Source organism: Dermacentor albipictus, chromosome 2, assembly GCF_038994185.2.
Source record: "Dermacentor albipictus isolate Rhodes 1998 colony chromosome 2, USDA_Dalb.pri_finalv2, whole genome shotgun sequence".
NCBI lineage: Eukaryota > Metazoa > Arthropoda > Arachnida > Ixodida > Ixodidae > Dermacentor > Dermacentor albipictus.
Window position 1 is genome coordinate 93,581,356 of NC_091822.1, and position 14,960 is coordinate 93,596,315.

The 14,960-nt window shown below is 50.4% G+C and overlaps 1 protein-coding gene across 1 annotated transcript in view; it reads left to right on the forward strand.

Annotated features, from left to right (window-relative positions):
- Window positions 1-14,960, forward strand: part of LOC135902705 (uncharacterized) — a 92,446-nt gene that overhangs the window by 27,016 nt on the left and 50,470 nt on the right. The window lies entirely within an intron of this gene.

Consider the following 14,960-nt stretch of genomic DNA (forward strand, 5'->3'; position numbering starts at 1 on the left):
AAGCGCACATCAGCGACGATGAATATCCATCAAAATGTGCGGCGCAGTCCTAAGTCAATGGTGAGCGATCACTGCCCAAATGTGGCGATTGCCGAGCTATATACAGCTTGTAACGACGCAGTCCTTTCAGCGCGTTGTCGGTCGTGACGTGAGGCAGGGATAACGCTTTCCTCAGCGCTAGTGTCGACCAGAAAACGACGTCCCATTATTCTGTCTGATACGTGGAGCAGGCGGCTGCGTTTCGCTGTGAGGTCAAGCGTGTCACTCGCCGCAATTAGCGACTCGCATTCGTGTTTTCCTGCCAGCGACAAGGCTTCTGACACTTCTTAGCGGTAGCGCCGAAACGGAATGGTACCAGCAGTAGCCGTCACAGTTGCTACTAGTGCAGGAACGAGAACGCGAATGCGCATTGCCGTGAGAGCGACCATGGGTCGCGGGAGTATTCTGCAGCGCGATCCCCGAGCTCGGCGGCTTCTCCAACGGCATGTCGCCTGCAGCAGCAACGAAAGGAAGAAGGTTTTGTGGCAGACGCTGCAGAAATAACTCACGAAGTAGAGGACTCTCAGAATCTTGCATGCTGTTACCGAGTAGCTGGCGCATTCGGTGCAACAGCTGAGATGGTCGTCGGTCTCCTAGCTCCTCCGTGTTGAGAAGTTGCTGCAAACGGCTACATTCCGAAACCGTTTTGCGCGTCAGAGCAATGACCTTGAAATGGTCGTATGGTTGGGTTGAGTGTGGAAGGCTCAGCACGTCGTCGAATTCGTCCGCAACTTCAGATGGTAGTGTAGAAACTACATGAAGGTACTTCGCGAGCTGTGCAGTGATGCGGCGCAAGTCGAAGGGCGCTTCCACACTTGAGTAAGCCATACTGCCGGATTTTTCAGCCAAAATGACGGGAGACGCACCTGCAAGTTTCAGACTGCTTCCATGTCGATGGCGACGGAATGGTTCTCGTTTCTCACTGTTGACTGCGGTCGCTGTAGTGGTGTAAGCTATAGTGGCGGCCATATACGACGCCTAGAGACAGCCGCGTGTATACGAGCGGCGGAACGCACGTCAGCACGCAATGAACGCCGAGGTGCAATCTGTCTTTATTTCGCGCGTCTTGCGCAACGCGGTGCAGGGGTTAGAATCAGGAGCGCGCTGAGGAGCGCGGAGTAACAGAATACTGAAGACTTCTGATGACCCGGAGGTGGCACATTGGCCTATACAAGGAAAGGAAAAAGAGTTGACTCAATTGTTCAGTTAGTCACGATGATTCCAATCCTTATGCTTTCTGCTTCTCCTTCCGTATGCATGGTAACCGTGTCAATCAATGCCTTTTTGTACCTTTACATCAAAGCTGCGAAAACAGGCAAGACGGTTATAATGCAGCGATTCCTTTAGGTTGCTCCTATATTTCTTTATCAACAATGGCTCGCCTTCCGACAATCCTCGAGATAACGCAGTTGAAGCATCGTTTACACCACTGGATAAGCAGAAAGAGAAAGCAATTTGGAATATAATCATTACATTTTTCCGGCCAGAATAAGCGTGGAAGTACCATGCCACCGAGAGTGAAAGAGCAGATCCTTGCTTCATTGGCGAATTAGCCCATATGCATGTCCCAGCCGCACTCTTGCCTAATAAAGGAACAAAGATACGATTTTCTCTATTACTGCTATGACGTCCTATTTGCGGTTAGCGTTCTTAGGCTTTGGAACTTTTGCATTAGAACTTCTGATTCTAATTAGAGCAGATTCCTGAAGCTCATTATTCGTACGCTTTAGAAAACTGCCAAAAAGGCAGTGGGTAAACACCAATCTTTAAAAGGACACTAAAGGCAAGTACTAACTAAAGCTGAAGTGATAGAGTAGTGCTCGAGGATCTCTAAGGCGTCAATGTTATCGCGAACAGAGCCGTAATAATCGAGAAATCGAGGAAAATGCAGGATGTGACTAGCGACTCCTCCGGAACATTCAAGCACTTGCCCGATGAGGAAAGCACTCCTCAGTAGAATTCTGCCACTAGTACACAACTACTCGTTGCAAAAAACATCCTCCTATCAGTTACAAGATCAAATAAAATGCTGCTTGTCGAGTTCTATTTCATGTTTAGAAAAAAGAACTCATTGAAATTACCGTTGACAACGACGCGGGTGGTCGAAAGGTATCGTTTTCACTAGACTCTGCGCCGCCCACGCTTTCGCATTTCAGTACTTTCCTGATCGCGTAGTGCTGCAGTGGTTTTGCTGGCTTGCAAAACTTCCACAAACTGCAAGTAGCAGAGGATCAAACTTCCATGTCATGTCGCGCGATGGCTGAACGGTCTACGCCACTTGACCAAAAAGCAGCGACAGTGACGAATCCACCGCTCTCTCTTGGCTTGGTGCAGCCGTCTGTCAGGCGCCGCTTTACCCACGGACGGCAGCAAAGGACAGTGCGGGCGTATGCAACGTCACCACTCCCCGGGTTGGTAGGCCCGAGATTTGAATTTTGGAAAAGGTATTCGAACCCTTCAGATACAATTGTCTTGCAAACTAAGTCTTTTTTTGGCACGAAACAAGCGTTGCGAGGTCTCTGGAAAGGAATTTATACAGTCCACGTCAGCTTAGTATTTACCTTTAGTGCCCCTTTAATGAACCTCTTTCACGCCAACGCTTTTGTCAGCAGCGCTACGCTACGAGCCAGTGAGACCAGTAGGTGACATCCATCTTCAAGAAACGCTGGAACTTAACACCTTCGAAACTAGGCGGTGACAAATAGCCACCTATAACCTTCTTGAGCTAATCAGGCAATCTGTACTTGTTCATCAGTCGAGCATTTTCACCCGTCATTAGTCGAGATATACAAGATACCTTTAGAGTATGGGTAAAAAACGAAGGCAGGGAAGACCGGTTTCTTTACGCTTGTCAAAGACCGGTTTCTTTACAGGCGTAGGTATATGTACAAGGTAGACTGAGAGGTTTTAGGGAAACGCCAAAAAATTAAGGAGACATCGGCAAAATGCTCGACTGATGAGCAAGTACAGATTGCCTGATTAGCTCAAGAAGGTTATAGGTGGCTATTTGTTACCACCTAGTTTCGAAGGTGATAGAAATAAATATTCCTCATCATAGAAGCGCGAGAGATGAGCGCGGCTGATGTAAACAGGTTTGTTCGATTCAGAAAAGGTGCACGGTACCGGAAGCGAAAAGGCGCAAGTGGTGCCGACACACGGTGAAGAAGTTCTCGGCACCTTGTGTGAGGTTGCAAGATGCAACCTGTCCGCAGTGCCACCGCTAAAATGTCAATCGAACGTGTAGGTGCAGGCCTGTTGTCTGCTGCGTCTAGAAAAACGTGAGTAAGCCTGGCGAGATGATGACGAAGAAGAAGCTGACCGCTGCGTATGTGGAATATTCGGCTCCCGCTTCTGTACACGTTTTCGGACTGATTTCTGTGATTCCTAGCAACGAAATGTGCACTATTCGACGCAGTTTCTTCTAAAGAAGACGCCGACGTCCGTTTTTTCTTCCCGTCAGTAAACTCTTTTCAATTTCCGAGACTTTTTAGTTCGGACCACGCCGCGGCTCAGCTAGCCCTAACCGACTAGGCCTATCATCGGGGGCGAAAAGCGAGCAGGCCCAGGCCTCGCTCGTACGTGTGCGCAGCAGCATGCCCGCTATAGAGACCGTCGTGGAGGGAGAGGACATCTCCCAAGAAGAAGCGAATCGCCCAGGTTGGACGACGGCCATGGGCAGAAAAAAGAAGGCCAACCCGGGACCAACCGTTCCGGACCGAGGCAACGAGGGACGAGCAGAGACGAAGGGCGGCCGCCGCATGGCCAGCCCGCAGAGCGCGGTCAAGCGCCTCGTCGCTGCATCGAGGTTCCCCCGGCTACCGAGGGACCACATTCGCATCATAGTGAGGCCGAGAGACGGCCTCGACGTAAAAAAAGTGAGTCAGATTCGCCTGGCGCAAGCGCTAGCAATGGCGGCCTCACTCCCGCCGAACGAGACCGAGGAAGACGTCGTTTGTCCGAACGCAACCCAGAACGACATAAAAAAAGTGAGTCAGATTCGCCTGGCGCAAACGCTGGCAATGGCGGCCTCACTCCCGCCGAACGAGACCGAGGAAGACGTCGTTTGTCCGAACGCAACCCAGAACATGCTCGTCGTGTCCACGCCAACCGAGAAGAACGAGAACGCATACGCCGGAGTTCACAAGCTTCACCTAAGAGAAGGCGCATACAATGTGGCCGCATACATTGCGGCGCCGGACAACACGTGCAAGGGGGTCATCATAGGAGTGGACCCCGAAATCAACGAGGCCCAGCTTCAGGCCATGATCGTGAACCGAAGAAATCCCAAGGCCTTGGAAGCTAAGCGGATAAAAAACACCTCGACGGTGGTCTCTTCACCGGCATGAAAGTGCCGAACTACGTCATGTGTGGCGTAAGCCTAATGCGCTGCACGCTATACAGGCGGCAGAACGACGTGTGCTACGGTTGCGGTGACCTGGGTCACAGAGTCGACGTCTGTCCTAATCCTGACAAGAAGAGGTGCCGTGGCTGCAGAGCCAACGACCCGGCTGAAGACCACCAGTGCTCGCCCAAGTGCGCCCTCTGCGGGGGCCAACACCCGACGGTGGACAGTAAGTGCAAGCAACGATACCAAATCCCTTTCGTCGTGTGGCGCAGGAGGCGCAGACGCATATATGCGAAGAAATCGCAGCTGCAAAGCCATCCGCAACAACTGGAGAGTAGATCACGTGATTCCAGCGTGTCAAGCGCCCCCAGAGGGGGACGTTCGACAATGCCGACACTATAACAGCGCAGCCGATCGAGAGGCTGTTCCCGCTCCAGGGGGCGCTCCCGCTCCCAATTGCGCATTCAAGAAGGGCCGACCTGGGCGGACCGGGCCAAGCCAAAGCCGCAGCCGAAATCACAATCAAAGGTAACGCAGGTAGCATTGCCAAAGCATAACAAGGAAGACCCTAGAATAGCTCAGCTAGCGAAAGAAAACGCGCGCCTCAAGGCGGAGATTCAGCAAATCAGGGCGGATTTCGAATCGTTTCGGAAACAAGGTTCCACTCCTCAGCTAGTCGAACAACAGCAGCAGCAGCAGGTGCCGCAAAGTACACCGACCCCGCAAGGGGAGCAGTCGGTTCGCTCGGTCAAACGCAGGGGCCCTCCCCTGATGGAGGAGGGAAACCCGGCGGAACCCGAGTCCAGTAGCATCCTATTGGGAATTAAGCAGTTGATTAGCTCTTTGCAGCTAATGGTCCAGCAACTAGCGGAAAGCATGGTAGCGCTCGCGGCAAGAGTGACGCGTATCGAAGCACACATGGCGCCTGCAGGTGCTAAACAAATGCAAGGCATCAATCATGGCGAACAACTCAACTAGAAAGCTGGTAGTGTGGCAGTGGAATTGCGCTAGCTTCAAAAACGCAAGGCTCCGCTGCTACAGTTCGTTGCCTCACAGGCGGACAAACTGCACGTCATAATCTTACAAGAAACTTTGGGTAGCGAGGCGACCCTGCCCGGCTACCGGGTCGCCTCGTCGAACTTTGAGCAGGGTAAGCGCGGAGTGGCAACCCTCGTCGCGAACAAATGATCTTTCCAGGAACGAGATCTGAAATTAGGCAATGCGAAAGCGGAGGTAACCGTGATCGAAATCATACCGAACAGTTGGCTAAAAAACAGCGTATTCGTTGTGAACGTGTACAGCCCGCCCTCTGACCACAGACAGTCGTTCACATCGATAATAACGAAGGCGGCCTCAATGGCCAGGGGGGCCCCACTAATAGTAGCAGGAGATTTTAACGCGCCCCACGGAGCTTGGGGTTACGCAAAGCCAGTGCCTAAGGGAGAGCGGCTATTGGAGGCAGTCACTACGTGCTCGCTAGAGCTGGTGACGGACCCCCGCTATCCGACTCAACTAGGCACGTCGGTGACGCGGGACACGACGCCCGACCTGACCTTCGTCAAGAACGTGCGAGGGGCCGAGTGGCGCAACCTGCACGAGAACCTCGGCAGTGACCACTACATACTGGCGGTCATGATCCCCATCAGGGCGACACCACCGAGAGAATTTAAGGTCACCGCCTGGGACGTCTTCCGCAACATACGGAAGGAAGACACAAGCGAATACGCGGATCTAGACAGTCTTTTTAGAAGGCTCAAAGAGGACGTTAGCACCGCGACGAGGGTTGTCCAAACTGAACTGAACGTGGAAAGAATGGGCGCGAGATTGGCACACCTATTAGAGGCAAAGAATTCCATCATGGCCAGGTGGAAAACGCAAAGACTGAATCGCAGACTGCGAAGGAAAGTAGCGGCACTAAACCACGAAATTGAAGCGCACTTGATCGAGCTTTCCAAGCAACAGTGGAACTAGGTGTGCGCATCGGTAGACGGACAAATGAGAACCGGGCGCAAATGGAACCTCTTCAAGCAACTGTTAGACGACAGGCAATCCAAAGGCAATCAGGTATTGACAATCGATAGGATTTTACAAAAGCAAATGGAGCAGAGCAAAACGGAAAGCGAGTTCCTAAATGAGCTGGCGGAGACGTATCTCCCACTGGGCCCGTCAGGCGATGGCGACTATCCGCAATACGGCGGGGCAGAGATCGAAGAACTCGACGTGCCCTTCACGGAATCGGAAATTTGGGATGCCTTACAAGGCCTCAACGGACGCTCCGCTACGGGCCCGGACGGGGTCTCGAACAAACTGTTGAGGAACTTAGACGGAAAGTCGGTCGAGAAGCTCACCGAAGAAATCAACAGAATGTGGGAAACGGGACAAGCACCAGAGGTCTGGAAGGAGGCCTCGGTCATACTTATACCGAAACCCGGTTAACCACTTGCGGCGGAGAACATGCAGCCAATATCGCTCACCTCGTGCGTAGGCAAGACGGCCGAACATGCCATACATAACCGACTATCGCGGTACACAGAGAGAGGGCCTCTTCCCACATAACATGGTGGGCTTCACACCGGGCCTCTCCACACAGGACGTAATGTTACTACTCAAGAAGCATATAATTGACGGCATGACCAGAAACACCAGGGGCATACTGGCCCTGGACCTAACGAAAGCGTTCGACACGGTCAAACACAGATTTCTAATGGAAACGATCTCGGTGATGGGGCTCGGCCGGAAATTCCACTCTTACATAGGCTCCTTCCTCGGAGACAGGAAAGCCATGATCAAAATAGGACAGGCCACGTCCGATTGGTACGCGCTGGGCGTGAGGGGCACCCCACAAGGGGCGGTGCTCTCCCCACTATTATTCAATCTGGCAATGAAACGGCTCTCGGACCGGCTGACGAGAGTGACCGACGTCAATGACGCCCTGTACGCAGACGACATTACGGGGTGGTGCCCGGGAGAGTCCGACGCAGAAGTCGAGCGGGCTCTTCAAGAGGCGCTGGACACAACGGAAGAGTACCTGAAGGAAACGGGACTCCGTCTGTCACCCAGCAAATTGGAACTGTTGCTGTACAGGCCCTCGAAACAAGGCATGAGGAATTTGACGTCGATCGATCAAATACCGATCAAACTACACACGAGTGCTGGCCAGCCGATTCCCAGAATGGACAGTATGAGAATCCTGGGGCTGCTAATTGAGGCTAAAGGCGGTAACACACAAACTGTCATGAAACTCACGTCCAAAACAGAGAACATGCTCCGGCTGATCCTCATGGTGACGAACCGCAGGGGAAGGCTCAGCAAGAGCAGTCTCATCAGACTTTACCACGCATTCCTCATGAGTCACGTAAATTACGTAGCCTCGGCGCTAAAATGGACCAAGAGAGACGCGGCCAAGATAGAGACACTGATGCGCAAAAGCATCAAAGGGGTACTAGGTCTTCCGATCACTATACAAGCACGGAGCGGCTCGATCGGTTAGGGGTCCACAATTCACTATCAGAAATAATCGAAGCGCAGACCAAGGCACAGGTCGTGCGGCTGTCGACCACAAGGGCCGGCAGGCGCATCCCAGGAGAAGCAGGAATAAATGCCGAGGCAGAGTGCAACGCACGCAAGATTGCGCTCAGCGCGGCGGTCAGGGGCACTTTCAACGTAGAACCGCTTCCGAGAAAGGTCCACCCGCAATTCAACGAGGGGCGCCGAAAGGCGAGGGCCCGAGCACTGCTGAAATCGACCGCCAACTGTCCTGGACTGGCGGCATTTGTAGACGCTGCCCAGTACGGGCGCAGCGACCGGTACGCGGCCGTCTCGATACGCTGGGATGGCACGATAATTAACGCAGCATCGGTCAAGGGGGTAACTTCCGAAGTGGCCGAACAGGTGGCAATAGCCATGGCAATGACAGACCCCAAACGTCCTTACGTCTACACAGATTCGCGATCGGCGGCAAGAACATTCGCCTCTTTATCGATATCCCGGGACGCGGCGGCCGTCCTCGGCAGCGAGGAAGCCGCGGGTCATCATATCGTCAAATGGTTTTCAGCCCACATGGGGGCCGACGTGCACCCCGAATTTCCCAACGCCAACGATCTGGCGCACGGACGCGCGCGAGGACTCACGCACCGCGGCGATCGTGGCGAGCGAAGTGGCGGGGAGGGAGGGGAGCACCGAGACCCGCTGCTCACCTTCAACGAAATAACGACACACTATCAGCTGTCAAGGAGGACCTTCCCACTCCCCTACGCTAAACTCACTAGACCACAGTTATCGATATTCATAATGCTTCAGACAGGGTCGTTCCCCTCGAGAGGCAGACTGAGCCGTTATTCACCAGAAGTAGAACCGCAATGTCCGGATTGTGGCGAATCGTACTGCTCGCTAGCGCACATTCTCTGGCAATGCTTCGCGTTAAGCGGCACCGTGTTCACTAAAGAAGAAGACTGGGTGGACGCCCTGCAAAGCGACGACCACCAGAACCAGCTCCGGGCCGTCCAGAGGGCTCACGAAAGGGCGGAGGCTCACGGGCTTCCCGTCCCAACGTGGGTGCGGCCCGCGACCCCTGCTGGCCACTAAAGCAAGAGTGGGTGGGGAGGGGTTCCTGAGGACACAATAAAGTTATTTCCTCCTCCTCCTCCTCGTGGCGAGATGACAGCAACGACGGTACACGTGTCCAAAAAAGCCGTTTTATTCACCCTGTGCGTCCACAAACCTGCTGACTTGGAGAACGAAATGGATTACCTGCACGTTGTTATGGAACTCATAGAATCTGAGAGCGAACACGAGGAACTCAATGCAGTGTTGGGCCAAGTCGGTGCTGAAATGGTCCCCACCGATCGCAAACCGCATTCCTAGATACTACGAGGAAATTGCGGCCAGGTATTTTGAGGAGACTGTATCTTGTAGACGCAGATTGAATTGACCAGTGTTGTCTTATTCTACATGGTGCATGTATGCTACTTCATCTGTGTAGCAGTAGCATGGACTTATTAAGTCACTTCGAGGACCCCCCCCCCTCCCCCTCCCGGCAGGGAGGATAACATCGCAAATGAAAACGATGGTACATTCACCAGCACTGCAACTGTTAAGCACATGTGCGAGCTTAAACGAAAGAATATTGCGGAAACACAGTGCTGAATGTTTACTGCGGCAGCCTCCACTTTTTCCAAAAATGCACTTTCATTTCTGACTTGTTTTGATCACTATAATTTTGTTTTGAATGCTTTGCACTGTTCTCAGCCTCGTACCTTCTGTTTCGTGTCTCGGTTGAATAAAGGCCAGAAAACATGATTTGATCAAAACAAGGGGTTTATTCTTTCGCTTCATAGGCGCTCCCGAAGCGCTCCAGAACGGCCAGCTTCTCTGCGTGCCAACTTGCCCTATTTTTTCCAATCTCGTCCAGTTTTTGAAGGAGCTGCAATAAGATCGGGTCCTTCTTCGGTTTGTGCAGCTCCACTTGTGCAGTTTGGCTGTCGCCGCTTCTGGGGCCTGCAGTTCCCTGCAGCAAATGTATTGTTCATTAGCAGAAATTTACACTTCTTTAGAGAGGCTTGTCTGGCGACATGCCTAGTATATTGCTCAAGTTTGCTATGATGAAAAATGCAATGTGCACAGCGCATGACGGAAACCTCAACCATCAACGGACTGAAGTATCTCAATGAGACCCGTGTCCGGTGCGTTCATTGGCACAGCACAAGCAGGCAGTGTTAGTCAATGGGCCAAGAAAGTGATATCTGAAGCAGTCAATGAATGTTCAGTGCGTAAATTGAGGTTCTTGCTGAAATAAACAGCCTCTAAGTACAGATAAAGTGGACTATATCATCATGTAAGTTACACACAAGGAACCAGTGTTGAACATATCCATTTTATTTTAAATTAGAAACGTTTATTATTTGTGACATTTGGTCAAACGCGGTGTAGGCATGACCAGTAGTGCATCCTAATGCCGCATGGCATGGCAAACTAGCTTATAGGATTGCAAGTACAAATAGGTCAGTACTAGCTGCTGTTCCCCAGTCTGACAGGACACCAAGTCCATGCAGACAGCATGCAGGATGCAACACAAGACCACCTCTCCCTGTCGTCGGGCACCATTTTAAGTCCCTGTGCCTAAGTCACAAGAGGACTCATGTGGTGTTGCTTTTCCATAAAGTCCTGCAGGTGTATAAAAAATTAAATGCAAGTAGCACTAGAACTTTAGTACACAAGCAAAGCTGGTGCATTTGCACAGGCAAAATTTGGCACATTGTAGCAAAACAGAGAAAGGAAGTTTCTGCTCTTTAATTAATTTGTATGCACTTATACATATCCCATTACCAGCAAGGACCAAGCAGCAGTGCGAAACATTGGCGTCGAACAAATCATTTAGCCAAATTGCACACATGTCTTGCGGAAAGCATAACTGCATACGACAGTGCTACAATTTCCAATAAATCGAATGATGGACAAGGATGCACTCCTAGAATAAGCTATTCTCTGAAGCTGACACATGTTAACATCGCATGCTCAGACATTTTCGAATTCTTTAGCATAATGCATTTCAGGAATTTGCTAGGTCTAGAAACAGCCAGTTTTGTTAATAATTTCATGAACACGCTGTGAATAAGACGTTAGGTACGTCTTAGCTGAACTATGCACTCGCATAAGAGACCACGAATAAAATAAAAGCAGCACTGCGAACACTTACCCCTCAAAACTACACACGGCAGCCGCACTTCCGGATTTATTATTGTTGATCCACACTGTTCTATAAGCACTCTCAAGTGACTTCTATTTATTAGTCACTTGAAGGACGGTGAGGCAGCACCCGAATTCTTCATTCAGGGCGTCTGTTAAAAACAGCATCAGATGCTTCTTGGTCTTGCGTGTAGAACAATACAAAATGCAACGCAAATACAAACGCATCGAATGCTAAGCCTCACGTTAGTCTCCCCTTTTGGCCGATGCGGCCGAAGTGTTCCTTATAGCTTTTTGTAAGGAATCATGTCGTTCCGCCGCTCCACAAAGCTTCTTCAGCGTCGTGTTACTGAGACGGCAGGGCTGACGCGTCCACGGCAGCAGCTTCAGTGGACCGCGGCGTAGCGTCTCCGCCACGCCGCTAACTAGACTGGGCTGGACTAGTTTTCAAGTGAGGGAAGTTCGCAGTAAAATTGAGTATGAAGAATGGCTGGGGAATATGGAAGAAAGTAAATGGGCTGGGAGAGTGTTCAGGTATCTGTACAGGAAAAACATTGATTTACAGTGGAGGAAAATAATTAGGAAGCTTACCAGCAAGTATGCGGCCTGTAGGGTGGGCAACACGGCAACAAATAAGGTCAAGCGGAAAGTCAGAGAGGCTGAAATAATCTCATGGGTGGCGGCAATGGAAAAGAAACCTGCCATGAGTAACTACTTAAGAAGAAAAAACGTAATCAGGAAAGAAACCATTTATGATAACTCAAAGGGAAGCTCATTACTTTTAGAAGCGAGATCGGAATGCCTTAGAACACGCACCTATAAAGCGAGATATAAGATGGAAGAAGAAGTATGTGCTTGCTGCGGTAAAGCTAGGGAGACCATGGAGCATGTTTTATTAGAATGTGAAGACGTCTACCCAGCAGTCGATTTAGGCGCCACTGGCCTCCTTGAAGCACTTGGGTTCAGCGAGAGCAGTGTAAAAGTAAACATGTCCGCAATAGGCATTAGTAAGAGGTGATTGGAGGACTGGTTAAAGAAAAGTATGGAAACGACAAAAAAACGGAGACGTACAAAAGCACAGTTCGAAATAGGGGATCAGAAAATTTGGGTGGAGTAGTTTATAGTGTTATTTTTTTCTCTTTTTTATTGTTTAACCTAGGTAGGACATTACGCAGTATAATAGCAAGAGCTTGGTGGCGCAACCCACCGCCCCGTTCCAAAGGGGACGCTCATGACATCCATCCATCCATCCATCCATCCATCCATCCATCCATCCATCCATCCATCCATCCATCCATCCATCCATCCATCCATCCATCCATCCGTCCGTCCGTCCGTCCGTCCGCCCATCCATCCATGCATCCATCCAGCCATCCATTCATCCATGCATCCATCCATCCACCCGAAGCAAAAGACCGATATAAGGCGGGTTTCGGCGCTAGGAGTAAATTGTGTTGCTACATTGGTTCAATGCTGAGTGTTTTACAGTTGACGGTCACCATGAGATGCGTTCTGACGGAATATTTACTACTGTCGAGCCTGGTCACCAGAAGTAGCGGACGCTTTGGTCTACCGCTGGCCATTTGCTAAAAACGGTGAACGCCTCCGTGTTTCAAGACGCAGCCATTCGCAGCCATTTTCGACAATAGTAAATTCAGCCACCAATGTAAATTCGCCACCTTGTTATCTCGCTGTCACTTGTTACCTTGCTCACGAGGTGCTTACATCCTTCCCGATTGGCACAAGCACTAAAATGATGGGCTTCGATAGGGTCAGGAATTTAATCCCCGGTAACTATAGAGCAAAGCGAAAGGGTCCCACGATGGGCTAGCAAGTCCATCTTAGAAAGTGGCAAAACACTGCAAAAGAATATAGACTGTCGCGGTGAAAAGAATCAGCGCTCGTGTACAGAGCATTTCCTGGACCATGCCATTTGCGATACGTTCCCGCTTCCTCTATATCCATGTGCTACCTCGTAAGCATTGCCTTCTGGCCTTTTGAATGTGAACGCGGAAGCAAACACCTAAATATTCATCCCAGATGTGAAGTCGGATGCATGCAGAACTGTACGAAAGTGTTTTAAGCATATTCCTAGGAAGAGCTTCCGTGAAAATCGAGGCAATTTTATTTACACTGTTGTGCTGCCACAAACGACGAAAAGTACCGCGTGAAGCGCGTTTCTGGACAACTGAAGTTTACATGAAAGTCCAAAATACAGCGCCATCGTCTCAACCTACTGCGTGAGGGTAGTCCTTCATCTCCACGTTTCTGTAATGAAAATCGTTTTTACGCCACAGTGAACATGAGGAGATGATGTCTACTTTCCGGACATACATGAAGCATTAATTAACCTTCAGCATTTAAATAGCGTGTATTAACAAAACGAATTCAAGCACGCTAAACACCAGTTGGCATACAAGTAAGGTGGTTACGTAAATGTCCCTACGTAGGTGTTGTGCGTGGTTGTTGTGGCACTCGGGGACCCAAGCTGGCATCAAGCGGGTTCACTGAAGAGTTGCACATGCCCCTCTGGACATACCCAATGGCAAACACACAAGTTGGCGTCAAAGAAATTCGTTGGGGAGCGACCCATACTCAGTTGCACGTGCATATAGCCATTGGCCCCAGTGGCAGAAAACCTCATTGCACTATCTCTGGGATCGGACAATAATACGCCGAGATAAGCGACAAGAACCGGATTAACTCGGAGAAAAATGCTTCGCTTTGAAATTATTTTTAACAGCGGAAGCTATTATGAGCTCGTTCCGATAGGCTTTTCGGTTGGTGTTGTCCGCTGCCGATGTCCGCCACAGCCATCGCCTGTGAATGCGAAAACGAATACCCACTTCCCGCCAAGATAGAACCCGCGTCCGCTGCGTGGGTGTCAGCTACTCTACTACTGAGTCAGGCCAGCGCTCGCGAGCTCTAGCAGGGAAGAAGTTTGGGCGTGTTGGTGGGATACATTCAGACTGGGATACATAGCGCAAAAAATGACACAGAGACAAGCAGGACACAGAACGAGCGCTCGCAGCGGATGCACGCGAGCTCGCAGCGGAAACGTACCTTATAAGCGCGTCCTAGCGCACGAAGAGACGCGCGATGTTACATGCGCACCGCGTAGCGTCGACACGTGCACACTTTGCATTGTATTTGCGCATTATTACACCAGGTGGCATGCCATATAGCCATTGCATACGTAGTGGTATGAGGTAGATAGAGAAGCTTTGAGGAAGAAAAGGATGAAGGAGATGTGCGCATACAAAAAGTGCTAGAGTGAAAAACATGTATAGCTGACCTGAATAAATCAAGCAGGCTAGGTGACTGTTTGTCACCATCCCATTTCAAAGGGAATGCCAATAAATATTAACCATCGACATCATCATCATCAACAGGATTGGATCATGCCACGGGCCAAGGGATGCGACATGTGCGCCGCATAGTCTGGATACCTGTGTTTACTCTTCGGTAAACGTTATGGCACCTAGTCAACTATGAGGGACGACGTAATAGGGACTGTGGCCTAATGTTTTTTAGTATCTGTGTCTGTAATTGTCACTCACAGCATGGTAAACCTATATGTCATGTGGAGCATTCTAATATATATATATATAGGAGCGTACGGGTTTTATTAACCGAACACGGTGCACATGTGTTAATGTGGGCTTATTTTAGAAATTCAGCATAAGTTTTTTTTTTGCGATAAAGTTGCATTGCAACCCGCCTCGGATGGCGGCAAAGATTTCCTTTTTTTTTCTATACGGTTACCGTGAAGCGGCGTTTGAGGAGGTGGCCTCACGAAGCGACGACATTGTGGGTACAACTAGACGATGGCCTAACGGATAGGACCGATGGACACAGAAAACTCCCGTGCAGCTTTTATCCAGCTACTAGA